Here is a 645-nt window from a genome sequence, read left to right as displayed (position 1 = left end):
GGAGGAAGATGTAGATGTGATGTAAATATGTTTGAAGGTGGGGCTGGGGGTGGTAGCTGTTGTATCCAATCTATCTATAACCATCCATCTAACTCTTTCTCTCTCTTCTCTACTATCTGGTTGTTTAATGAGCACTATGATTCCAATGATTTATTAATGTTTATGATCCACGATCACATAGGTAAAACAAACTCGCTTAAAGTAAGCCAATTGCGAGAGGCTTAGTGGGATTTCTTAGCAACACTACATGATGGTGTGTGTTCTTTTAACTGGTCGGGCTTGTACTACTTAAAATCCTGGTTCGATTTCAGGGTAAAAAAGCAAATAACAATTTACAAGATAAAAATACATAGATCTAAATTGAATGATAAATTGATAAATTGATACATCATTAAATTAATAATTCTTGTTTTGGGATATAACCACCCCTAAACCAAGCCAACCATTTAAAACCACGCAGGTAGAGAAAAGATAGAAATCCAAGCACTAGATACAACTGGTGTATATAAAGGTTTTCTAAAAAGGCATTCATGAAACAATAATACATCATTAAATCATAATATTTTGTTTGCTAGTTGTCATTTGTCATGTAAAAAAGTCGGCAATAATATAAAACATTTCTTTCTGATTTTATAAGTAAAATCC

The sequence above is a fragment of the Eurytemora carolleeae genome, unplaced genomic scaffold, assembly GCF_000591075.1.
Source record: "Eurytemora carolleeae unplaced genomic scaffold, Eaff_2.0 scaffold2623, whole genome shotgun sequence".
In the NCBI taxonomy this organism is placed as follows: domain Eukaryota; kingdom Metazoa; phylum Arthropoda; class Copepoda; order Calanoida; family Temoridae; genus Eurytemora; species Eurytemora carolleeae.
Note: the sequence above shows the minus strand (reverse complement) of the source record.